Genomic DNA, 26,971 nt, shown 5'->3' with positions numbered 1-26,971 from the left:
TATAAATGTCACAGGATCTTTTTTTTAAAGATATTTTATTTTCACGGACCCCTTGCAATTACACCACGGACCCCTAGGGGTCCGCGGACCCCCGGTTGAGAAACACTGTCCTAGAGATTGCTGTTCTCGATGATTTCCTCTCCCAACAATATTAAAGTGGAGTCATCCCACCGTAGTTTGTGGAAATTGCAAACTAAAATAGCCTCTTGGCTCTGTAAGCGGCCCGGTGTGTTTGTTTCGATCAGTGTTTGGGCTCTGCTGAAACGATGTTGCATTGTTTCGCAGCCACTTCCCATGCACCGGACTTTATGGCGTCTTATTAAACTGTGATCAAATCTTACGATAAAACAAAGCCGGTCCATTCTCACGATTGGCTTGCCGTACACTGTGCGAATGTGGGCCGTCTCAGACGAAAGACGACTTAAACATGGCGATATCTTTGGTCATGGCTCCAAGACGGTGGTCCTACGTTGCACTGGGAGACAAGTTCGAAGACGGCCGCTATCGCGGTCTTGCGACCGAAGATAAGCTGGGAAAAAAGTCTGACAGTGTCCGAAATGTAAGATGACCATCTCACAACGTGGCTGCTGCTACGATCTACGTCTACTAACCAACCAATAGAGACGCAGTACGAAATGACGCACTGATCAACGCGACGCCGAATCCGTGCTGGCGCTAAACATAAACAAGTTGTTAGCGTCTGTGACCCAAATGCGATGGATTCAACCAAACGAGCTAGAATTATATGGGATTCCAACAAAGAGGAAAACTTCGTCCAGTTGTGGCAACAGAAGCCTTGTTTGTACAATGTGTCCTCCAGCTCTTATCATGACCGCGTAAAGAAGGACGTAGCGTGGAAAGAAATAGCGGAGGAACTGCAACTCCCGGGTGAGTAGCTACGTTAGCAGCCAGCACGCACGCACGCACGCACGCGCACATATTGTAGTCCTTTTTTAGTCTTTCAGCACACAGAACTACGTTATTTAATAATGTGACACCGTGTTTCACAGTTGGAGAAGTAACAACCCGTGCAGCTTCCCTGCGCACTCAGTATGGGAAGCTGTTGCACCCAAAACGGAGTGGAAGTGGGACCAAAGACCTGACCCCGCGACAGAAATGGATATTACTGCACCTGGAGTTTCTCAAGTCTCATGTATTACCTCGTCAGGCCTTCAGCACTCTGGAGGTATATATTTATCTGTAAATTGATGAAATAATGCTGATTCGTCCGCATATCCAATTCTATTATGTATTCCATTGCTTTAAATCCTAATTGTTGGGTTAATGTACAGTTAACAACTTGACTGTTACATGGTATAATTATCTTATTAGGTCACTTGAGTAGTGTTATTTTAAATGAATGTTGTCCCACTTAAATCAATCAAGCATGTAAATAAGTTAAATCACATCACAAGCATGAAGTACTATAATGAAATAGACCTACAGCTCAAGCACGAGAAACAACTTAGTGCTCAAGTGAGTCCAAAAAGTAGTAGGCTGTAGAGTTGGTGCTCTTGGACCTCAGGGAATAGAGGCAACTCAGGATAAAGAGAGTAAGTCCAGACTCTCAAAAAGGTAAAGGAAGGAAAAGCAAGTTAAAAAGCCTTTATTTAGTCATGGCTACATAGGTAAAAATGCCAACATGTTTCGAACCACATAAGTGGTCTTCACGAGGGTGTGGTAAGTGACAACGTGCCTGGACCTACTCTCTTTAGACCTAATAGCTCAAGGACAAGTTGATACAGAGTGCAAAACAGGTTTAACATGGGTATAACCATCTTTTAACAGGTATCATGAATTTATTATAACATTTAATACGTTCACACATCTATATTTTGTCTTTTATCCAGCTAGATCAAGTTTCACTGCCTAAAATGACAGACAGCAATGCTGAGCAAGACCTAGAAAATGATGACCCTGGGGATCTTTCATCAGCATCCTCAGCACAGGACCCACCAACCCCAGTGCCCCATCCATTCTCGCCCCCAGTGGACACTCAACATGGTCAGGCAAAAAGCCGGAGCAGGAAAAGGTGCAAGACAAGGGAGAAGGAGGAGCTAAGCCTAGAGAGAGAGAAAATTGAGATCCTCAAGCAAGTAATAGCTAATAATTCCACCAGCAACAATGAAGATTCTGATGACATATTCGGTAAGCAAGTGGCCATTGAGATGCGTCTCATAACAGATCCTGTTGAGAAAACGCAAACAAGGCGATCCATCACAAGGATTTTGTATGATGCTCAAGACAGAAGCATGTCAAAAACTCAACAGATGGCAACGTAGTCCCAGTGTACCGCATAACAGCCGACGTACCACACCTTCTCACAACTTGCTACACCATACCAGCAAACCCTTCTACCTTACCACCAGCCTTCTGCCACCTCACTCCTCATCCACCTCCTGGTGAAGAGACTTTTTGAAAACTGTTATGTTTTAATAAATAGTACAACTGGTGCTATTTATACAATGTTTGTGTTTTCTTGATTGCACTGTTCAGGTCCGGTTCAGCTAACAAAATATAGCACAGTGGGGAAATTGCCTTTTGCTCTGAAAGCCGCTGGCTACCTCTATCCACTCATTGTCTGTAGTTGGTGTCTACAGAACAGAACAAAACAGAAAGAACAGAACCAGAACAGTGACATCAATTAATTTATAATCTATGTGACCCCCACATGTTGCATTCTAGCTGCTTCAAAATAGATCTTACCTTCAGGTAATCACTCTTTAGGACATGGCGCAACATCCTACATGTCTCCTTAACAATTACACCAACAGTGCTCTTTCCAATGTGATACTGGAAGCTTAATGAAGAAAACGACTACTCTCCTGTCAAAATTGAGATTGTTTGTAGAAAATTATTTTTTGTGTATGTCTGACTATATGCGTTTATTGAGCATACATAGTGAAATTACTATTATTACCTGTCGCTAAATACCTGAGTGTAATGGACAGTCCTCTCTGGCACTGATTGCCCATCTCAGTTGAGTGTTTTTTGTTTTGTTTTTTTTTGGAAATGTATGGAGCCACCATGTTGGAGCATATGCTTGAACTGTTCCACATTCATGTGGAGTAAATCTCTGAATCCACTTTGGTCAACAATATAACAAGCAGATTTTTAGTATGTTAGCAAACACAGGCTCTCTCTGCGAAGACATGGCTGAGCTTAAAACATTGCAATAGTCAACACGTTTCGTTTGCATATGTAGTGTGTGTCAATGGGAAGAGAGATCATAATAATAATAGTAGACGCTAAATGCTAACGTTAGCAAAGTGCTAGTAACGTTAGGCGCTAATAAATACTTGCACTGCACCTCAAGTTCTGTCTGCAAAACTGACATCCCAAGTTGGTCTCTTTTCCCCAGCCACGACTGGGTTCACATTCTCCTCCTCCTCCTCTTCTGTGGATTTTTTTTCCCAAACACATGAATTCACTATTGAAAGGACTTGATTCCTGCTTTTTAAAAAAATGTTTTTTAACATATCTGAAGTCTTTATATGTTTTTTCACCGTCTCTTTACTGAAGAAACGAGTATTACATTAAGAAACATTCAACAAACATTGAGACAAATACAACATATTAAGGGATCATTATAAAGTAAGGATAATATAACAAAGTTTGACTCCATTCTCAGTACATTACAATCAATAATTTATCAAGACATAGGGTAAATGCAACATAGCAATAGGTAAATAAAAAGACAATAAAAAGAATTAGACAGATAGGCATAAAATTCAAGTTTCTGCTGTGTACTGACATTCATAAAATCGATGTTTAACAGTTCTCCTTTATTTTTACAGAATTCACAGTTGATATCAATATCCACAAATCTTGCGATTGTCTGTGAATGTTCTCATTCATCCAGGTCATGGTTATCCAAAGGAGTTGAATCAAGTGCAACTGGACTTGGTATATATCCGTGAAGACGTTTCGCCTCTAATCCAAGAGGCTTCCTCAGTTCGTGCCTTTCTGACTAGACGAAGCTAGTGAAATGCCATGCTGAGAGGCAAGAGCCACGGGAATTGGAACCTACTTTCTTTGTTGGTGGAAAGACAACAACCACTACACAACCATGTATAGGTCAGGGCAATCCTCATTGCATTGTACAGCATACACCAGATTGCTTTTCTGGGTGTGTGGCACACGGTCTTTGGGATGAACCAGTCTTTGTCGGAGTGTGTTGCTGGGTTTGAAGTATACCGGGATGCGGTGTTTGTTGAAAATTCTCCCGAGTTTCTCGGAGACCCCAGAAACAACCGGGATGACTGTGCTATTCCTTCTGTTCCCTTTCTCCTCGTCGCTCACCTACACAAACGGATGGCCCAACACAGAAGGCCAAACTCCTCAGGACAAGACTCAGCAGTCTATCTACACCTAAAGGAGAAGACACACTCCTTCGAGGACAGCAACGTACACATTTTGGACAGAGAAGATAGATGGTTTGAAAGAAGGGTGAAGGAAGCCATCTATGCGAAACTGGAAACACCATCCCTCAACAGAGGAGGAGGTCTGCGACACCACCTATCTCCCACTTACAATGCCGTCCTTTCATCTCTACCCAGGAGACTCAAGACGCCTAGCCTCCAAGAACAACAGTCGGTCACTAACGGCTCCAACGACTCTCATGACCACTGAACAACGAAGTCGAAACTAACACCCCCAACGGCCGTCGCTGCTAAACAAATGTAAATCAATAAATCCGATAATGACGGGCGCGGCCAAACATCGGTACATAAAAGAGCCACGCATATCTATGGCTCTGTTAGCGACGGGCGTTGGTAAACATCGGGACACAAAGAGCCATGGACATCTATAGCTCTGACAACGACTCCAAGAGGATAAATTCTGAGTCTCATCACCAGCCAGTCAGACTAGCTTGGTCTAGTCAGAAAAGCACGAACTGAGGAAGCTTCTTGGATGAGAGGCGAAACGTCTTCACGGATATCCAGTCCAGTTGCACTTGATTCAACTCCTTTGGGAAATCTTGAGATTGTTTTATGGTGGGATAAATATTGTGTGCAATTTTGGCAATTCACTTCTTTCGGTTTGTTGGGGGTAACACGTTTATACGGGAGAAACCATGCCGTTTCCTGATGAATATTAGAAAAAATGAGTTCCACACAAGTTTCCCTCGTGGAGTCATTTCCCCGTTGCTGAAGAAATGATTCCCTGATGTTTATTAGTACATTTGTGGCTTTTGATATCTACTCCACCAACAAAGAAAGTAGGTTCCAATTCGCGTGGCTCTTGCCTCTCAACGTGGCATTCCATCAGCTGAAGGATTCCACTAGGGATATGACCGTTTGCCGTTCTTTATAAGTGACAGGAAAGGATTTAGATCTGAGAAATTCTTCACATTTGATAAGTTTGAGAAGCGTCGTCATTTTGTAAGTCTGCAAGAAAAAGTATATTCCTATCAACCCAATGTTGCAGATATAGTGATTTATCCATTCTGATTGTGTATTCGGTGTTCATAACTCGAGTCCTGCTCGGCTTCATGTTGCTCTGACAGCGCCGTAGATCACGCGCGCTGGCGACGCTTTTATTGACTTGCGTCGTAGCCTGCGATTCAGTGTACTTAATAGAGAAGAATAGAGATCTGTTCTTCGAGCTCTGTTCTGTGATTCAGTAGGCGTTATAACCGTACAGTCTACATACATCAAACTTGATGTCGTATCCAAGTTTATTAGATCCATATCGCACAGTGTGGCTTGCAATGAATTTATGGGAATGCTAAAGTCTCAGTCCGTAGGAGGCTTAAGCCATGGAGGACGCAACCCCCCTGGTGGAGAGCGTTTTGATGTCCTCCGGGGGTCCAACCCGGAAACAAGATACGCTTGTGACACCGTCTCGCATAGCCAATGAGACAAGCGCTGTGCACTTAGAGGAAGCCCTTGAGGTTGCTCTCTGTAATGCACAGACAAACGCCGGGAAAGGGGTAGGGCAGCCGTGGGCGTAACATAGCAAGACAGTGCACTTACACGACAGGGAGATGCAAGATGGCAAAAAAAAAAATCGGGAATGATAAATGACAAAATGTTCCCATTTTCCCATGTTCTATTTTCGACTTCAGAACAAAATCAAAACAACGGAAAGCAACCCGTTATTGTTTTTGTGTGTTTGTTTTTATTGTAGACGAACAATGGAATAACAGGTTGTTATTAGTTTTCTGATTGTGGATTCTAAATTGGATGTAAAATGATCAAATGATACATATCGGATGCTGGCTGCATGAGTGGAGGTAAAACAGGAAAGGTTACATGGGTGTAGTTTCCGGGTTGTCCTCTAGGGAGCTTCATTCACCGTGGTGAAATGCGTTAGATCTAAAAGTCCGTCCTTTAGCAGATCTTAGACGATTCTGTTTGGATACGTCATACAGTTGTGCCACAATGACACAGTCAGTTGAACTCGGAACAACCTAACGCACCGTCCTTCTTAAATCGACTGGATGTATCGCGTCATCATCGTTAATCGTTTCGCATTGGCTGTACTGGCACCACGTGACCAAAAAAGCCTGTGTGTTTTCGATTTAACCCCCTTTTTTGCGTTTAACAAGCAATCAGAATTCCCAATATTTTACTCTTTCGCAATATGCAGAATATATTTTTTGTACACAGATGAGCGGCATGTTGCCTTTGGTGAAACCGTCGTTGCTATTTATATGTAGGGGAATGAGTATCGCAGCTCAGCGCATGTTCAATATCGCTTCTCGGCCTTTTGGCTAAGATCAAGTGTAGTATCTGTTCTTATCAGTTTAATATCTGATACGTCCCCTACCCGGGGACCATATATTGAATTGATTTTTGGAACAGGGAGATGGAATAGGGGCTTGCTCCGTCCACTCCACGCATCGACCTGGTATTGCAGTACTTCCAGGAACGGTGCACCCCCCATTATTGTTAAATAGTAATCCACTCGCTTTTTACTGTAATTGTGTATATATGATATTGAGAACGTAACATATGACGGGATGTTTGGTGTCAATGTCTGCATGTATAGACGTTATAATTTTGCCTCACGCTAAGTCACATGGGTGTAGTCAAACGGATGATTTAAATCTACTCGGTGTACCACCGTAGTCCGTCGACTTTGGGTTTTTACTGCAGCGGTCACACCAGTTTCCTGTTTGGCGGCGTGTGAAATTGACAATAACACATTTTTAGCGATGCCTGCCAGAATTACCGTCGATAAATGTCAACGACATGAACAGAATTGTCGACGAACTTTCATCTGAACCTACCAGCAAACGGGTGAAAAGTTGTACATATCAAGTCGGGCGGACGTAACTTGATTTGCTGGCAGGTGCAGGTGAAACTTTGTCGACAATTCTGTGCGTCGTTGACATTCATCCATGGTAAATCTTGCGGAATCGCGAAAAATGCACCATTGTCAATAGCACGCGCCGACAAACCGTAAACTGAAGACCCTTAGCCTCCTCAAAAAGTAGAGACGGCTCTGTCCCTTACTGTAGAGGGCATCAGTGTTCTTAGCCCAGTCCAGTTTACTGTCTATATACACCGCCAGGTACTTATAGTATTCCACGGTGTCCACACTGACCCCCTGGATGGAGACAGGGGGTCACTGGTGTCATGTCCCTACTCAGGTCAACAACCAGCTCCTTTGTCTTAGTCACGCTGAGTTGCAGATTGTTCCGCTCACACCACGTGACAAAGTTCCCCACCACAGCCCTGTACTCAGCCTCCTCGCCCTTACTGATGCATCCGACTATAGCAGAGTCATCAGAGAACTTCTGAAGACGGCAGGACTCCGTGTGGTAGTTGAAGTTCATGGTGTAGAGGGTGAAAAGGAAAGGAGACAGGACTGTCCCCTGTGGAGCCCCAGTGTTGCTGACCACTCTGTCTGACACACAGTGTTGCAAGCGCACGTACTGTGGTCTACCAGTAAGGTAGTCAACAATCCAGGACACAAGCGGGGCATCTACCTGCATTGCTGTCAGCCTCTCACCCAGTAGAGCCGGCCGTATGGTGTTGAAGGCACGGGAAAAGTCAAAGAACATGGCCCTCACAGTGCTTGCCGGCTTATCCAGGTGGACGTAGGCATGGTTAAGCAGGAAAATGATGGCATCCTCAACTCCCAGTCGGGGTTGGTAGGCAAACTGGAGGGGGTCTAAGTGTGGCTTGACTGTGAGCCGAAGCTGCTCCAGGATGAGTATTTCCAGAGTGTTCATGATGTGTGAAGTACCCCACCCCTTTTAAACAATACAGTACAATACAGTTGCATAACGACTGAAACCAACGACGAGTTTCATTTGCAAATATGGGTGTGACCATTAACTAGAGCAGTGGTTCCCAACCTTTTTTCCTTGGAGACCCCCCCCCACACTTGTTTCTAAGAAAAGCTGAGCCCCCTGGCCCGTACAAGCACACAAAGAGAGAAGTGCTTCATTCCAAATGTTTATTTGCAAAAATGAACATCAATTATAGTTTTTTCCACCTTTATCTTCAATAAATGTCTCGTTTCCATCCTCAGAACATCTGTGTTTAAATGTCTATTGGTTTGTATAAGCTTAACTTTTTTATTTTAACAACCCGACAGAGTAGGCCTGTTGACATCTGACTCGGGCTCACTGAAACATCAACATAGTACTAGTTTTCATCTGACTCAGGCTCATTGAAACAACAACATGTTAGTGCTGTTGTTCACATCTGACATCCACATGCACATCATGTAAAGTTGTGAATGCTGTTTTTTGACAGACAGTGGGCTTGTGTGTTATTTTGGCTCTAACAGTAACATTTTTACTGAGTCTGTACCACCCTGTTTATTCATAAACTAATAACACTGTTTTGTTTTGGGGTTTTTTTTTTGACAGGCAGTATGTGTTATTTGGCTCACACAGTCACAACAATAACTTCTTCCTTACATTTTGTTTTACTGAGCCTGTACCATCCTGTTCATTCATAAACCAATAACACTGTTTTTTTTCGTTTGTTTGTTTGTTTTCTTTGACAGGCAGTGTGTGTTATTTTGGCACGCACAATAGCAATAACTTCTTCCTTACATTTAGTTTTACTTAGTCTGTGCCATCCTGTTAATTCAGAAACTAATGGCCACCTTGGGCTTCCATCCCTGGGCTTTGACCAGGGATGAAATGGAATTTGACATTCCAGCCTAAAGTCCTGGTGTACATCGAGTCTGTTGCGGGCTTTTGTTTTTATTGTTACAAGGGCACTGAAGGCTGTCTCAGACACATATGTAGTGCTGAGTGAGAGAATAACCCTTGTAACTGCGTGTTTGGCCAGTCTGGGTGCAACAGCGTGTCCTTTGACTATCCAAAACGTTTTGTATCTGTTCTCCTGGAAATATTTCTTTGACACCGAGTCGGCTTGAAGGTCAGCAAGCTCATCACAGCTGCGGCCCCACCCGTGCAGCATGCAACAAGGTTCTTGTTGGATGAGAGGTAGGAGTCCACAGCCATAAAAATATCCTGGCCTGTTGTTGTTGTGGTTAGATTGGTAGACATAAGAATGTCTTGTTTCAAGTCATCACCGTCAACATACTGAACATAAACGACGAGCAAGGACTCATCTGACACTTGTCGTTTCATCCATCTGAATGGCAAAGGGAACATTCCCAAGCTTCTCGTGCATCTGGTTCTGGCAATACCCAGCCATTTTATCAATTCTGTCTTTGACGGTGTTGTCAGAGAGTGGGACTGTTTTCACTTCATCAACCGCGTGTGGGCCACACAGCCTCCCTACAGTGTTGAGACAGGCGGGTTTGATAAGCTGCTCTCCAACAGTGTGTGGCTTTTTAGCCTTGGCAATTAATAGCCAACACTCAACTCCAAATGACGCCTCCGTGGCTCTGTGCAAATCACTGCCTGCTCGTTCAAATGCTTTTCTGATGTCGGCGGATCTTCTTGATCGCACCACCTGCTTTTTCCTCTCAAAAGATTCCTGACTTTCACCCATAGTCGCTGGATGTTTGGTCCCTTGTGTTGTTTCATTTTGCTTGGCTTCATGCTGTCATGAGCTAGTTTCTCTCCACACATGACACATTCTGGCCGAGACTTGTCCTGTTCTTCCATAAAACCAAAGTTAAGATAGCTCTCGAAATAAAGCCTTAACTTTCGTTCTTGACACCGAGTCATCCGCACTTTTACGTTTCTCAGCCATGTTGTTTCATTCATAAAGTGCTGCTGCTGACTGCAAGAACAAACCAAGATGAGCTGACATTAGCTGCTAGCTGAGTAGCTACCTGACAACACTGCTCGCTCACAGTTTGATAGCGCAGATTGACGGGTCACAGAGGTGTGGTCCAACTACATTTTAGAAGGGAAGGGGACCAAAAATGTATCTTTTTAAATATTTTTATATACAGACTTTTGTATAAAATAAAATACCCAGATTATATTATGGACAGCTCAGGTTGGACGGTTTGAAGACAAAGCAAGAGAGGCAAGGTTGAGATGGCTTGGACATGTGTGGAGGAGAGATGCTGGGTATATTGGGAGAAGGATGCTGAATATGGAGTTGTCAGGGAAGAGGAAAAGAGGAAGGCCAAAGAAGAGGTTTATGGATGTGGTGAGGGAAGACATGCAGGTGGCTGGTGTGCCAGAGGAAGATGCAGAGGACAGGAAGAGATGGAAACGGATGATCCGATGTGGCGACCCCTAACGGGAGCAGCCGAAAGTAGTAGTAGTAGTAACATAACATTTTCCATTTTTTAAAGAGGTAATTCAATGCCAACTACTTAATACAGAAAAAATTACTCCCTTTCAGGAACTGTTGCTGCATAATGTTATATCAGTATCGTACTAACTTTAACGCCTCTGCTACCCGACCTCTAATAAAGAATATGCTAAAGGCATTCTGGTGTCCTCTCTGATTAAAGTGTTATTAATTTGTGACCCCCACATGTTTTGTGTGTGCTTATTATCGCGATCAGCCAATTACATAATAGCTAAGCTAACAAAAAACAACGTCGCTTTGAGTAGCGTCAGCCGGTCGTCAAAAAGTTACTACGATACTGATATAATATTATGCAGCAACAGTTCCTGAAAGGGAGTAACTTTTTCTGTATTAAGTAGTTGACTGATTGCTATAACCACTACTTGTTAATAAGGGCACACAAAACGTGTGGAAAAGTGTATTCAATCACAATAAAACAAACACGGTTTGCGTCGGAGGTGGTCAAAGGTCTCAAATCCTCAATTCAGTCTAATAGCCAGTAGGCTCGTGGGCGTGCCTAGAGCAAGCATGGACGCCTGGCCAATCCTAGTGCTTGAATGCTACACAGGGCGTGTCTTGCCCAGAAAAGCAGTGGGTTTCGTAATAACGCGTCCAGCGTGACCAACTGGGAGGAGACCCCGGGGTAGACCCAGAACTCGCTGGAGGGACTAGATGTCCATTCTGGCCTTGGGATCCCCCCAGGAGGAGCTGGGGGGGCGTTGCTAGAGAGAGGGACATCTGGAATGCCCTGCTTAGCTTGCTGCCACCGCGACCCGACCCCGCAGAAGCGGCCGATGATGAGAGTGAGAGAGATTAGAGGAAGAAACAGTGGACCATTTATTATTGTATTGCCAGAAATGTGACTCAAATGAATTTTAAAGAATGCAGCAAGAGAGATTGGAGAGCAAAATATCAGTAATATTCTTTAAAAAAAATCTTCAGGGGACAAGTGTTAGAATCTCCTTCTAGAATATTTAAGATCATCAAGCCTAATGATTTGAGAAACACTGGTATAATTGTTTTCATTTGGTTCCTTTTATTTATTCGTGTTTTTGTGTTTTGTTTTGATCCCCTCGACCCTGAGAGCAGGATAAGCGGTTTGGATAATAGGTGGACGATTTTCTTTGGTCGAGGTATTAGAGAGCTGTAGTCCACACTCCAGGTCAGTGGGTGGCGGTAATGCGCCCAAAAACTGTTTGCCAACTGCCAATAAAATCAAGAGGAGAAGGAGGGCGGGAGGAGGAACGACTTCTGTGACAAATAACGTCACTCTCTGTTGAGAGGGTCTGCGTTCATCCAATATATTAACTTTAATAACACCCCCCACCCCCAACCCGTCATTGTCTCTTGCTCCGAGTGGGTCCAAGCACAGGGTAACCGTCTAGATTTGGAGCTCTTCTGAGGAGGTGGCAGCTGCGATGGAGACTGCGGAGGAGGAGGAGGAGGAGGAAGAGCGGTAGCAAAGGACGAGGCCCCGGGGCGGCTGCCGCGGGGCGCCTCTACCGTTGGCGTGGGGTGTTCATAATAGAACAGAAAGAACATGGAAGAAAACGCGTATATGTACCTTTCAGGACCTTAACCTCGCTCAGGAGGCGTTCTTGTAATTACGCTGCTTTGCAATGACATTCAGACGGCGGCAGACTTGACCACGGTGCCACGCAGGGCGGCTCACTTTATAATTAACTTTAACCCCCTTTTTACGCTTTATAAGCAATCAGAATTGTCAACATTTTATGTTTTCGCAATATGCAGAGTACTTTCTTGGTGCGCAGATGAGCGGCATGTGGCATCTTGTGGAACCGTCGTTGCTATTTATATGTAGGGGAATTACTGTCACAGCTCAGCATTTGCTCAGTATCGCTTCTCGGCCTTTTTGCTAAGATCAAGTGTAGTATCTGTTCTTATCAGTTTAATATCTGATACGTCCCCTACCCGGGGACCATATATTAAATTGATTTTCGGAATAGGGAGATGGAATAGGGGCTTGCTCCGTCCACTCCACGCATCAACCTGGTATTGCAGTATTTCCAGGAACGGTGCACCCTCCTGTTGCTTAAACTCTGTGCGGGTTTAAAAAGATTGTAATTCTGACTTAATATTACATATAACGGCTGGGAAGTTTTTAACTTCTAGAAAATAGGCCTTTATAATGTCACTTAACGCCGAGTATTTTCTGGGTATATTTATGTGATTGATGTAACTTGGGGATACATTTGAAATCGGTTAACTCATTTCTTTTTTTTTTGAAAATGTTTATTGGCATTTACACTTTTAACATATACAAGTCACATATTGAATAATTTAGCACAGTAAACCTCTCACCTTTCCCACCCCCTCCCGACATTCCCAAATCCTCAAGGAGAAATACAGATTAAAGAAATAATGAAATTACATAGAACTAAATCGAAGACAAAAAAAACAAAAACAAAAAAAGTTCAAGAAATCCAATATATTGTGTCGAATACCGAGCTAAATTGTCGGGACAGGGGCTGTTGTCAGGGTTACTAGAGAGGGAAGCTGCCATTGGGTGGGGGGCACGCGCTGTCGCGGGGATAGCCAGCTTGACCCGGGAGCGTAGGCAGTTGTATCTGGAATCCTACAAGTATAGACGTGAGTCGAGCAGTTCCTCCCGTCTATGCCGGGACCAGGTTACAGCCCCAAGCAAACCCCTATTCCAGCAGAGCCAGAGAGCCAGAGAGTGATCAGCTAGACCCCCTTTCGAGCGCATGAAACAGTACAGACTGAAACTCAAACCAGCCAAGTGACACCTGCTGAGTGATGAAGTTAAGGACGCAGTGGAGGATGCACATACACCGCCTGTCTGCACCAGCTCTCCTGCAAGTACCCCCACTCATCATGGGAATCCAGCCAAGACACAGATGCCCCCGACCTCTCCATGAAGCGACCGCCGGAGGTCAGAGCGTTCCCCGGGATATCTCCTCGACCGATGCAGAGCCGTGGACAGTCTGCTGCACGTCATCGCCGACGAAGAGCAAAGACCCAACCGGCACCCCCGAGTGGCTCCAGCTCTGGGTCAGACGAAGAAGCTGCCAACCCAGCCCAACTTACCAGGAGGGGCAGGTCCATAACCAGGCCTGCCCGCTACCAAGACGACTCCTGACGGACGGAGACCGCGACTGACTGACATTAGTTAAGGGTTAGTCAGATCAGTTGCCGAGATAGTTGGGGTTAGCTAAGTTAAGTGTTTTTTTTTTAATATTTGAGAGGCCCTGTTAGTTATGTTTGGGCAATTGAAGATAGCTGGCGGTTCAGGCCAGACTTTTTACTTTTACGTTTACTGCAGTTACTAGGCAGCGTGTTCTGTTATTTTAATAAGTTAGTGATTAGGCGCTGAAGGGACTCAGCAGTCTAGAGGGGGGGAGGTAGTGTTGCGAATACCGATCTAGATTGTCGGGACAGGAGCTGTTGTCAGGGTTACTAGAGAGGGAAGCTGCCATTAGGTGGGGGGCACGCGCTGTCGCGGGGATAGCCAGCTTGACCCGGGAGCGTAGGCAGTTGTTATCTGGAATCCTAGACGTGAGTCGAGCTGCTCCTCCCGTCTATGCCGGAACCCGCCAGGTTACAGCCCCAAGCAAACCCCTATACCAGCAAAGAGCCAGAGAGACAGAGAGTGATCAGTTAGACCCCCTTTTAATCCCCAGCCACCCAGAAAACCAGGTGCTCACTCTTATCAGTTGCAGAGGTCAGAGAATCACTGCGCAGAGTGAACACACGGAAGGCTGCCGGACCAGACGGCATACCGGGTTGGGTCTACCGGGAATGTGCCGACCAGCTGGCTGAGGTCTTCACACCTGTATTTAACCTCTCACTGTCCAAATCTAAAGTCCCAGCATGCTTTAAGACCACCTCTATCATTCCTGTCTCCAAGAAACCAACATCCACATGTCTGAATGACTACCGACCCACAGCACTCACCCCCATTGCCATGAAATGCTTTGGAAGACTGGTTCTGGCTCACACCAAAAACATTATCCCCTCCGCATTCTACCCACATCAGTTCCCCTACCGTCCCAAAAGGTGTATTGAGGATGCCATTGCCACTGCCCTGCATGTTGCTCTGACCCACCTTGAACTTAACAACGCATACGTCCGGATACTGTTTATAGATTACAGCTCTGCCTTCAACACTATCATCCCTGCCAAACTAACCACCAAACTCCTCTCCCTTGGCCTCAACTCCTCCCTCTGTAACTGGATCCTGGACTTCCTGACCAACAGACCTCAGTCTGTTAGGTTAGGTGACCACTCCTCCTCCACCCTGACCCTCAGCACAGGTGCCCCTCAAGGCTGTGTTCTGAGCTCCCTCCTTTTCTCCCTCTTTACCCACGACTGCCTGCCAAGTCACCCTTCAAATGTTATAGTTAAGTTTGCAGATGATACCACAGTCATTGGCCGTATCACCAACAATGACGAGATGGCCTACAGAGACGAGATTGAGCACCTCACATCATGGTGTACTACCAACAATCTTGTCCTTAATGTGCAGAAGACAAAGGAGCTGATTGTGGACTTCAGGAGGTCTAGGAGCTGCAGCCACTCCCCCATTCACATCAATGGGGTGGAAGTGGAGCATGTTTCCAGCTTTAAATTCCTTGGAGTCCACATCAGCGAGGACCTTTCGTGGACATTAAACACACAGGCCCTTGTGAAAAAGGCCCAACAACACCTGCATTTCCTGAGGCGGCTGAGGAGCGCCCGTCTACCCCCAAAATTCTCACCAACTTCTACCACTGCACCATAGAGAGCATCCTGACCATCTGCATCTCAGTGTAGTACGGCAACTGCACCTCAGTAGACCAGGAAGCTCTGCAGCGGATCGTCAAGGCGGCCCAGCATATCACCGGTACCCAGCTCCCAGCCACAAAAGGCATTTATCACAAACGCTGCCTTCGAAGGAGTCTGAGCATCAGCAGAGATCCCACCCACCCCAACCATGGACCGTTCTCCCCCCTGCGCTCTGGGAGGCGCTACAGGAGCCTCAGAGCCCGCACTACCAGAGTTAAAAACAGCTTCTTTCCACAAGCTGTTGCCCACCTGAACCTGGCTACCCACTGAATATCTGTAGATATTTTTAAATATTTTGTACTCCAGCTCTCTTTTAACTTATTTTTAGCTTTTGGCCTTCATGTGTGTATATCTTATATTGTGTTTGCTGTGTTTGTCTGTGTCTGTCTTGCACTGTTTGGTGAAGCCACAGCCCTCATTTCATTTTTAACATGTGCCTGCACATTGTTTTTAATGACAATAAATTGAATTGAATTTCGTCGTTGAACACCAAAAGGGTGAGTCTACAAATATAAAGTTAACGTTACGCTACCGAGCGTCAGGACAGCAGGTTAGCATAGCGCGGTCGCTAGCCGCTATTGCTAGCTAACAGTAGCTAACGGCCACCCGGTCTGTCGCGGCATCGTGTATTCGCCCGCGCCGCTCGTCAACACTGAGGCGTAAATATCAGCCCGCGACAGCATTAACTTTAACAACACCCCCGCTCCCAACCCGTCGTTGTTTCTTGCGCCGCTTTCGGAGAGGTTCCTTGGAAGGACAAGCACAGGGTACGCGGCTAGACTTGGAGCTCTTCTGAGGGGGCAGCAGCTGCGGAGGAGACTGCGGAGGAGGAGGCAGAGCGGTAGCAAAGGACGAGGCCACGGCGGCTGCCGCCGGACGCCTCTACCACACGCACACGCGCACACACGCACGCACGCACGCACACACACACACACACACACACACAAACAAATAACATGATAGAAAACGCTTATATGTATCTTTCAGGACCGTAGCCTCGCTCAGAAGGCGTCCTGGTCTTAATTACGCCACTTTTGCAATGAAATTCAGACAGCGGTTGACTTGACCGCGGTTTCACACTGGGCGGCTCACTTCACCGCACTCCCAAGTCCAGTAGCGGCCGGACACAGCTGAATGACTGGATGAGTTGGGGCAGCTACTCACGTATGTCCAGGCTCGGAGGGCGGGGGGCAATGACTTCCTGGTCACAAGAAGTCCATCCATTATCAGAAATGTTAAATGACAAAATCGAAGACAACTATCCCATTTTCTCATGTTCTACTTTTAACTTCAGAACAAAACCAAAACAACGAAAAACAGTCCTTTATTGGTTTTTGGATTTTTTTTTTTAATTTGTTATCAGTTTTCTGATTTTGGGTTCTAAAAAAAAATGATAGAATGATACATGGACGCTGGCAGCATGAGTGGAGGTAAAACAGAGAAAGGTCACATGGGTGTAGTTTCCGGGTTGTCCTCTAGGGAGGTTCATTCACCATGGTGAAATGCGTTAGATCCGAAAGTCCGTCTTTTAGCAGATCTTAGACGATTCTGTTTGGATACGTCATAGAGTTGTGCCACAATGACACAGTCAGTAGAAAACGGAACAACTTAATCGCACCGTTCTTAAAGCGACTGGATGTATCGCGTCATCGTCTTTAATCATTTCGCATTGGCTGTAGTGGTACCACGTGATCAAAGAAAGCCTTTGTGTTTTCGATTTAACTCCCTTTTTTGCGTTTAACAAGCATCCAGAATCGTCAACATTTTACTCTTTCGCAATATGCAGAGTTTTTTGTTTGTACACAGATGAGCGGCATGTGGCATTTGGTGGAACCGTCGTTGCAATTTATATGTAGGGGAATGAGTGTCACAGCTCAGCGTTTGTTCAGTATCGCTTCTCGGCCTTTTGGCTAAGATCAAGTGTAGTATCTGTTCTTATCAGTTTAATATCTGATACGTCCCCTACCCGGGGACCATATATTAAATTGATTTTTGGAACAGGGAGATGGAATAGGGGCTTGCTCCGTCCACTCCACGCATCGACCTGGTATTGCAGTATTTCCAGGAACGGTGCACCCCCTCTATTGTTAAAAGTAATGCTCTCGCTTTTTCTGTAATTGTGTATATATGACCTTGAGAACGTAACATATGATGGGATATCTAGTGTCAATAGCTGTACATGTATATGACGTCCCAAGTTCGCCTCACGCTAAGTCACATGGGTGTAGTCAAACGGATGATTTAAATCTACTCGGTGCACCACCGTAGTCCGCCGGCTACGGGTTTTTACTGCAGCGGTCACACCAGTTTCCTGTTTGGTGGCGTGTGAAATTGACAATGACACATTTTTAGCGATGCCTGCCAGAATTACCGTCGATAAATGTCAACGACATGCACAGAATTGTCGACGAACTTTCACCTGAACCTACCAGCAAACGGGTGAAAAGTTTCAAGATGTACATATCAAGGTCGGGCGGACGTAACTTGATTTGCTGGCAGGTGCAGGTGAAACTTTGTCGACAATTCTGTGCGTCGTTGACATTCATCCATGGTAAATCTTGCGGAATCGCGAAAAATGCACCATTGTCAATAGCACGCGCCGACAAACCGTAAACTGGTGTGACCGCTGCAGTAGAGACAGGAAGTCATGGGACTATAGGTATGCACAGAGCCGATTGCGGATACATGTGAAATCGGTTAACTTATTTCTATTGTCGTTTCAGCTGTAAAACATGGTGGTGCGACCTCTTAGTTGGGAGTGCAGCGTCTGGAAGGTGAAATAGAAGAGTCACAAGATTAAGGGATGGTCATACTGCTCGAAACAGTTCGCTCTATATCTGCATGGAAAGCACAATAATGGAAAGTGTGAATATTGTGGAGAGGAAGACACAGTGGACCGTGTCTTACTGTATTGCGTGACTCAGAGAAACAAGTTTTAAAGAACGCACTAAGAGAGATTGGAGAACAAAATATCAGTACTATTCTAAAAAAAAATCTTAAGGGGTCAAGTGGTATTGCAGTACCTCCAGGAACGCCCCCCCAACCCCTTTATTGTTAAGAATACATTTACCTTACAGTGAGTACGACTGCGAATTGAGGTGCAGCCGTAATTGGTCCTAAAGTTGTGATTAACGTCGGGAGTTTGACTATTATCAGAAAGTATAGGTCGTCATAATGTCACTTCACACTAGGGAGTCATCTATTTGTTGATTTAAATTGCGGACACATGTTGAATCGGTTCACTTGTTATTTCTATTGTCATTTTCAGCTGTATTAGTAAGGTTTACAGGTAGACTTAAACATGGTGGTCCGACCTCTTAGTTGGGGAGTGCAGTGTCTGGAGGATGAAATGGGAGAGGAGAGGGTCATAAGCTTAAGGGGTGGTCATACTGGTCGAAACAGTTAGCTTTATTTCTTTTGAAAGCATAATAATGGAAAGTGTGAATATTGTGGAGAGGAAGAAACAGTGGACCACAGCTCGTCTGGTGTTCAACCGCCCTCAGTTCTCCCACACAACTCTCCTTCTCATGTCCCTACACTGGCTCCCAGTAACTGCTCGCATCCAGTTCAAGACTCTGGTGCTAGCCTTACAGGGCAGTGAAAGGAACAGCTCCTTCCTATCTCCAGGCCATCGTCAAGCCCTACACCCCCGCCCGACCACTTCGCTCTGCTGCCTCGGGACGTCTGGTTGCCCCGTCGCTCAGAGGCCCCTGCTGCTGATCGACCCGGTCACGGCTCTTTTCTGTCCTGGCCCCACTGTGGTGGAATGAACTCCCCACTGATGTCAGGACAGCGGAGTCGCTGCCCATCTTTCGGCGCAGGTTGAAAACTCACCTCTTTAAGAACTACTACCCTGTTACTTGTTCTTAGCACTTATTGTATTCACTCATTTAAAAAACAAACAAAAATCTCTTTCTTGCACTTTTACTTTCGCACTGGTTTTGCTCTTAGATGCTTGTTTAGATGCACTTATGACCTCTGATGACTAGTAGTTCTCCTGATTTCCTAAGTTAAATGCACTTATTGTAAGTCGCTTTGGATAAAAGCGTCGGCTAAATGACTGTAATGTAATGTAATGGACTGTATTGCCAGAAATGTGACTCAGAGAAAGATGTTTTAAAGAATGCAGTAAGAGAGACTGGAGAGCAAAATATCAGTAATATTCTAAAAATTAAAAAAAAAATCTTCAGGGACAAGTGTTGGAATCTCCTTCAAGAATATTTAAGATCATCAAGAGTAATGAGTAGGAGCATCCATCCTTCCATCCATTATCCAAACCGCTTATCCTGCTCTCAGGGTCGCGGGATGCTGGAGCCTATCCCATTTGAGAAATATTAGTGTTATTTTTTCACTTGGTTCCCTTTATTTATATTTTTGTGTTTATTGTTTTGATTGTATTTCTTTGGCAGAAGTATTGAGGGTCGCTCTTTAGCCCACACTCCAGATCAGCAGGTGGCGGTAATGTGCCCGAAAGCTTTTTGCCAACTGCCAATAAAATCAAGAGGAGAGGAAGAAGAAAGTTTATAATCCTTAGAGACATTATAAACTGATTTATTGTTAAACGCTGTAACAACTTACAGAAACTAAGAAAACAAAAAACAAAAACATAACAACCGTAAACAAATAAAAAAAATCAGTCAGCTAATAATAAACTGGGTCAATAATAGACACTATAGTCAGCGCAGCAGCATATGACCCACGTCACAACAAACTCAATATTAATACCCCTCCAAACCGCAAAAGCTGCTTCAATCGGGGATAAATGGGAAATGTATTTTCTGAACGAATTGAAAGATTGAAAATGCAGTAGCGAAATAATGCACTAACAGAGATTGGAAAGCAAAATATCAGTAATATTCTAATAACTAATAACTTTATTAGTTTTCTGATTTTTGATTCTAAATTGGATGTAAAATGATCAAACGATACATGGATGCTGGCTGCATGAGTGGAGGTAAAACGGAGAAAGGTCACATGGGTGTAGTTTCCGGGTTGTCCTCTAGGGAGGTTCATTCACCATGGTGAAATGCGTTAGATCCGAAAGTCCGTCTTTTAGCAGATCTTAGACGATTCTGTTTGGATACGTCATAGAGTTGTGCCACAATGACACAGTCAGTAGAAAACGGAACAACTTAATCGCACCGTTCTTAAAGCGACTGGATGTTTCGCGTCATCGTCTTTAATCATTTCGCATTGGCTGTAGTGGTACCACGTGATCAAAGAAAGCCTTTGTGTTTTCGATTTAACTCCCTTTTTTGCGTTTAACAAGCATCCAGAATCGTCAACATTTTACTCTTTCGCAATTTGCAGAGTTTTTTGTTTGTACACAGATGAGCGGCATGTGGCATTTGGTGGAACCGTCGTTGCAATTTATATGTAGGGGAATGAGTATCACAGCTCAGCGTTTGTTCAGTATCGCTTCTCGGCCTTTTGGCTAAGATCAAGTGTAGTATCTGTTCTTATCAGTTTAATATCTGATACGTCCCCTACCCGGGGACCATATATTAAATTGATTTTTGGAACAGGGAGATGGAATAGGGGCTTGCTCCGTCCACTCCACGCATCGACCTGGTATTGCAGTACTTCCAGGAACGGTGCACCCCCTCTTTGATGTCATATAACAAACTCTGGAACAGAAGCGTGCTTCAGTGCAGAGCGTCTGTGCAATTGAAGTTCTATTTTGCTTTTGTGCTATTTCTAACTTTAACATATCTTCAAGACAGTCAGAATATTTTATTATGATAAATTAATGTTATATAGCGATCATTTAACACTCAAATTCGCTTTACAGTAAACATTACAACAGTTAAACCTAACCTAGGTTTACAGGGGTGGATGGGGGGGAGGGAGAGAGAGACACAAGCGGCAGCCACACACATCAGCAGTACTCTCCGACTTAAACACATACAAAAGCGCAAGAAAAACAACAGCACTTTAGACGTTGATTTTTTTTTGAAGGGCTTATTCTATTGCTTTTTCATGTGTTTATTCAAAAAAGTCAAACCGGAACTACAAGCTGACTGACACTGGAGGACAGTACAGCGCATTAGCGACACCCATTGTCAAATTACTGTATTACAACACTCCCACACAATGGCATTAAGGCACTTCACACTAAATTATATTACTAAGAGCCATGTTCTCCTTCGCAAATAATGTCAAGATAATACATCTTTAAACTGGAAAAAAACTTGCAAGATTCCCTTTCTTACAGCCTTTCTTACAGCTTTCTTACCCTTTTCAACAGAAAAACACCGCCTATTACAGTGGTCAGAATTACATAGGGAAAAGCCCAATCTCTCTCCTAAGATATTCAAACTTCTGTTTAGTCAGTGGCTTGGTCAAGATATCTGCCTTCATGTCATTTGTTGGGCAATATTGCAGTTCTATTTGCCCATTCTGCACACATTCACGGATGTAGTGGTAGCGAATGTCTATGTGTTTAGTCCTTGAGTGATCCACTTGGATTCTTCGCGATTGCAATGGCTCCTTGGTTGTCCTCCAGGATCACTGTGGGCGTAGCATCCACTCCGAGATCATTCAGTAATCGTCTCAGCCAGGTACCCTCTTGAGCAGCTTGACTGAGTGCGACGTACTCGGCTTCTGCTATTGAAAGTGCAACTGTTGCCTGTTTCTTGATGAGGCAGCTCACTGCTCCTCCACTCAGTAAGACTGTGTTGCCGGTTGTTGAGCGGCGGTCATCCTGATCACCGGCCCAGTCAGCATCTGAGAAGCCGATCAAAGTTCCAGACTCTGACCGCTCGTACTTGAGAGCAAGGTTCACTGTACCTTTCAAGTATCGAAGTATTCTCTTCACAGCAGTCAGATGTGCGGCATCTGGATTTGCGTTTAACTTTGACACAGCACTCACTGCTTGAGCTATGTCTGGTCGTGTGGCCATCGCAGCATACAGCAGACTTCCTACCATGGACTGATAGGTACTTTGGTTAACAGGCTTACTGACACCATCACTTTTTTTCAATTTGACGTTGGCATCAGCAGGAGTTGCAACAGGATTTGCGTTATCCATCCCATATTTCTGAAGAATGGCTTCAATATAATGCTTCTGATGAAGTAAGACACAGTTCTATTCTTTGTCTTGGACAACAGAGATGCCCAGGATATAGGACAGCTGACCCATGTCCTTCATCTTGTAGCACTTCTTGAGAGCCGTTTTCAACTCGTTAATGCTTGCAATCGACTCTGTAATCAGAATCAGATCATTCACATTAACAGGGAGTATCTCAAGCCCTTTTCTTGATCTCACAAACACACAGGGTCTGATATGCTTTGTTTAAATCCAATTTCCACCATGAACTCCGTGGAAGCCTTGCTCCAGCAGTGAGGAGACTGCTTCAGTCCATAGATTGATTTCTTCAGTTTACACACCAGCTGTTCCTGCCCTGGTTTGATGTATCCCTCTGGTTGCTCCATGTAGATTTCTTCTTCCAGGTGTGGATTAAGGAATGCAGTTACTACGTCCACCTAGTGCACATGTAGATTGTTCTGGATGGCAAAGGACAGTAATGTACGAATTGAGCTGACTCGTACCACGGGTGAAAAAGCTTCATCGTAGTCAGCACCATACAACTGTGAGTAGCCCTTAGCGACGAGTCTGCACTTGTATCTCTCCACTCGTCCATCACTATGATGCTTGACTTTGAACACCCATCTTGATCCTATGGCCTTTCTATCCTTTGGTAACTCCACTTAAGTCCCACGTCTCATTTTCCAGCAGTGACTCATATTCCAAGTCAGCCGCCTCCTGCCATTCCTTTGCATTAGTACTTATCATTGCTTCTTTCAGTGTGCTTGGCTCTATGACACGACACACATTGGCATGATCACCAGTCACTATATCAGCCCTTCTGATTCTGCCGCCTTCTCTAGCAGCTTCATCGACAGTGACCTCGTCATCTGGTGTTCCACCTTCATCTGTGTTCATGGTTATCTCGTTCTCTGAGCAGGTCACTTCCCCTTCCTGTTTCCAGTCGAAGTCTGACTCATTAAAGATGACATCACGACGAATTAGAATCCTCCTTTTCTCGTCATCAAACAGGCGATCGCCTTTGGCATTGTTTGCATATCCCATGAAACGAAGCTTCACAGCCTTCTTGTCCAGTTTTCTTCTCTCTATGTCTGGGATATGTGCATAAGCAACACAGCCAAACACTCTCATGTGACTCATGTCCGGCTTTTTGCCACACCATCTCTCGTAGGGTGTCTCTTGCTTCAGGACAGATGTGGGCAGCCTGTTCTGTATGTAAGCTGCGGTTGCTTAAGCCTCTGCCCAGTACATCTTTGGCAACTTAGCATGAAACAGCATACTTCTAGCTACTTCAATTAATGTCCTATTTTTTCTTCCTGCAACACCATTTTGCTGTGGTGAGTGAGGTACAGTCATGTCAGGGTGGCTACCTTGAGCCTTCAAATATTCTTGAAACTCCTTTGATGTGTACTCACCACCATTGTCTCTTCTCAGTCTCGTGACGTTCTGCCCACACTCATTGGAGAATGTTTTCTCAAATTCCTTGAATTTGCTAAGGACTTCACTCGTCTGTTTCAGAAAGTATACCTTGCAGCATCTATAGTAATCATCGACAAAAGTCACAAAATATTTTGCTCCACCTACAGATTCAGTCTGCATGGGACCACAGACGTCACTATGAATCAGCGGCAACTTGCGTTTGGAACGGATTTCTCCAACTGGCTTGTATGGCTTTCTAGTTGCCTTCCACACATCCGTCACAGAAAGGAAACACTTTCTCTGCGAAGAAGTCCACTCCGTTCACCAGATCTTTTAGTTCCTTCAGCTTGGTGGCGTGACCCAGGCGCTGGTGCCACAGGCTGGCTGCTACTGATGCACTTGATGCACCATGACAGACAGACGAACTTCCTCCGACGTCCAACTGATACAGCCCGTCAGATCTTTGTGTTCCCATTCCTTGAACAGTTCCATCTTTCCCACGTATGTAGCAGCGAGACTTCTTAAACTGCACCGTATTTCCTTTTCTGGCATTAGCTCCCACTGAGAATAGATTCCCAGATAGCTTTGGAACATACAGCATGTCATACATTGTGACATTTTTTACATCACTTACTTTGAAAGTCATTCTCATTTTGACATTGCCAAGTCCTAGGGCGTCAACCACCCTGCCGTCACCGAGTTTCGCAGACTGTGCTTTTGAGAATTGCTGGTAGTCTTGAAGAATTTTTTTGATCACATGTCATGTGCTTTGATGCTCCCGAATCAATCAACCATTCGACCTGTTGTGGCCTCTCAGTCGGGTTTGTCTCTTTAGCGACAAAGGCACCTTCAGACGAATCTTCTGCATCTTCACACATCATGCTTTTGGCCTTGTGGGTTTTCTTTTTCTTTTTCTCACTTGGACAGTCGCACTTTATGTGTCCTTCTCTCCCACATTTGTATTATCTCCACATGCTTAGTCTTTCAGCTCCCACTGCCTTGGAGTTAGCCTGCATATCTCCACGAAATTGTGATGACATGGCTGATGCACCACCTGACGTACCACCACTGGAGTTATCATTACCATTCACTCGCTTTTGCTCTTCATTCATTAATGCTTGCTGAACAAACTGCAGTCTCAAATTGTCAATCTTTGTTTCTAGGGCAGTGACAATTGTAGCATAGCTTGGTGGCAAACTACCCAAGAGTGTTATAATTTGGTCTTCCTCTTCAATCACAGAACCTATTGCTCCTAGCTGATCAGTCAGTTCCTTCATTGGTTTTAAATGTTTATTTAAACTTTCTCCTTCCTTCATTTCACATCTGAAATATTTTTTCTTCAGGAACAGTTTATTTGCCAAAGTATCTCTCTCAAAATGTCCTTTCAGCGTATTCCACGCCTCTTTTGGAGTCTGGCAGCTTGTTATCAGGTACAACTGGGGTGTACTTACATCGAGCACTAACACAGAGAATGCCTTCTCTCTCCGTTTCGTGAATTCAGCTTGTGCGTGTGCATTAGCATCTGCGGCTAGGATATCCGTCTCCATTAGCACGCCCCATAGTCCTTTCGCTTTCAGCAAGTGTTCCATCTGAAATTTCCACGTTGCTCAGTTCTCTGGTCCGCTCAGCTTGTCAATAAACAGCTTATCTTCCATTGTGAATTCCACAACACCGTTTATCTCACGCAAAACTCCGTGTAAAACAGCCTTTTAGCGACACTCTGGGCCCATAACCTATTGCTTTTTCACGTGTTTATTCAGAAAAGTCAAACCGGAACTACAAGCAGACACTAGGGGACAGTACAGCGCAATACAGCGCTGATGGAGAGATCTAAAAGAGTAGGTAAAGGTCTTCCCCTGACTCAAAGGTTCCAAATGTACTCTGAAGTGCTTGTAAGTACTCTGGAGGACTAGCTTTCAGGGTTTGACATGCAAACTGCCTGAATTATCTTTAGAGCTGGGCTTTTGAGGCTCTCAACTATCCTCCTTCTTTTCTCTCTATCTGAGCACTCACACTCTTCGTTCATAAGGGTAGCCTGCTCAAGCCAGCTGTCCAGCGACTCTTCACCTGTGGGAGTAGGACTGACTCCTGAGAAAATCCTGAGACGTCTGTAGGCATTACTTTCCGAGCGTTTTGAGGTTTTGTGTAATTGTTGAACATAATGTGCAGTCTCACATATACAGCCAGTCAGCCACTGTATTATTTACTGCGCTATAAGCAGCTATTTTGGTCCTTGCGGGTATCCGTGTGTGTGTATGACTTCTGCGCATGTGCAATAAAGTTCTCTTCCTGCCCCACCAAGTACGACTGGACGTCTAATGTTTGCTCCTGCAGTCTAACTCTACAAAAGTATATTAACATACCAAACAAGTATGTAGCTAGACATCCGTGACATAAATATGAACAATGCAACAGGTTATGGGCCCAGTGCCATGTCTAGTCAGCGATTTAATAGACTTTTGTTCGACGGCGACGAGAGAGGATACGAGTTATGGGAAACTCGCTTCCTAGCCCACATGGAGTTGAGAGGACTCAGCGAGACTCTACTGAACGTGCCAGTTATCGCTGCGGGCGAAAATGCTGTCCAGTTGAGAGAAGCAGACGTCAAGAAAAACAGAGAAGCGTACGCGGAGCTGGTGCAAGTTTTAGACAACAAGAGCTTGTCACTAATTATGCGGGATGCAGCAGCCGACGGTAGGGCGGCATTGAAGATACTTCGGCAACATTACGCGGGCAAAGGGAAACCGCGCGTGGTGAGTTTATATTGTGAACTCTCAGCTCTTCGCATGGAAAGCAACGAGACCGTCACGGAGTATATTGTTCGTGCAGAGACAATATTCTCGTTGTTGAAAGGAGGCGACGAGAACATAAGTGACGGGTTGCAAGTGGGAATGGTAGTGAAAGCACTGCCGGACTCTTTCAAACCGTTCGTGGTTCATATTACTCAGAGTAGTGACAGCCTGACATTCAGTGAATTTAAGGCAAAACTAAGGAGCTTTGAAGACAC

The 26,971-nt window shown here is 44.8% G+C and overlaps 4 non-coding genes across 4 annotated transcripts; all 4 read left to right on the top strand.

Annotated features, from left to right (window-relative positions):
- Positions 1-6,698: 6,698 nt before the first annotated feature.
- LOC130125689 (U2 spliceosomal RNA) lies at positions 6,699-6,889 on the top strand. The gene has a single exon (XR_008811538.1). It is a non-coding gene; the product is annotated as a U2 spliceosomal RNA (small nuclear RNA).
- Positions 6,890-12,547: 5,658 nt separating this feature from the next.
- Positions 12,548-12,738, top strand: LOC130125706 (U2 spliceosomal RNA). The gene has a single exon (XR_008811555.1). It is a non-coding gene; the product is annotated as a U2 spliceosomal RNA (small nuclear RNA).
- Positions 12,739-17,387: 4,649 nt separating this feature from the next.
- LOC130125688 (U2 spliceosomal RNA) lies at positions 17,388-17,578 on the top strand. The gene has a single exon (XR_008811537.1). It is a non-coding gene; the product is annotated as a U2 spliceosomal RNA (small nuclear RNA).
- A 3,333-nt stretch (positions 17,579-20,911) lies between these two features.
- On the top strand, positions 20,912-21,102 carry LOC130125687 (U2 spliceosomal RNA). The gene has a single exon (XR_008811536.1). It is a non-coding gene; the product is annotated as a U2 spliceosomal RNA (small nuclear RNA).
- Positions 21,103-26,971: the final 5,869 nt, after the last annotated feature.

The sequence above is a fragment of the Lampris incognitus genome, chromosome 15 (assembly GCF_029633865.1).
Source record: "Lampris incognitus isolate fLamInc1 chromosome 15, fLamInc1.hap2, whole genome shotgun sequence".
Lineage (NCBI taxonomy): Eukaryota > Metazoa > Chordata > Actinopteri > Lampriformes > Lampridae > Lampris > Lampris incognitus.
Note: the sequence above shows the minus strand (reverse complement) of the source record. Positions and strands in the feature narration are given on the sequence as shown.